Source organism: Penaeus monodon, chromosome 15, assembly GCF_015228065.2.
Source record: "Penaeus monodon isolate SGIC_2016 chromosome 15, NSTDA_Pmon_1, whole genome shotgun sequence".
NCBI lineage: Eukaryota > Metazoa > Arthropoda > Malacostraca > Decapoda > Penaeidae > Penaeus > Penaeus monodon.
The window spans coordinates 12,586,372-12,586,689 of NC_051400.1; the positions used below are offsets into that span (position 1 = coordinate 12,586,372).

At 33.0% G+C, this 318-nt stretch overlaps 1 protein-coding gene across 1 annotated transcript in view; it reads left to right on the top strand.

Annotated features, from left to right (window-relative positions):
- The window catches only part of LOC119582222, a 49,035-nt gene that overhangs the window by 22,632 nt on the left and 26,085 nt on the right, over positions 1-318 (top strand). The window lies entirely within an intron of this gene.

A 318-nucleotide genomic window follows, 5' to 3' on the forward strand; every position in this document is an offset into this window, starting at 1 on the left:
GATAGATGTGTTCAGGGTTAGTCTTCAAGGATAATTTCATCGTACTTGGGTAATGTTATTTAGTAGTTTAATATTTTCTGAAAAAAAAAACAGAATATTTAACGAGGGAAGTGTAAATTATAAATGATCTTGGAGGTTGGGGATAATTAACGTAATTTGTCTTTCAGAATACTCCGTTAATTATACGCGTTCATTTTATTCTCAGTTTGATGGTATTGCTATCGTTGTCGCCCCCCCTACCCCTCACCCCTATTGAAAAAAGTACAAAATATTGTCGCTGCTATGAAAAGGACCTTGAAAAGGTTATATAAATATATT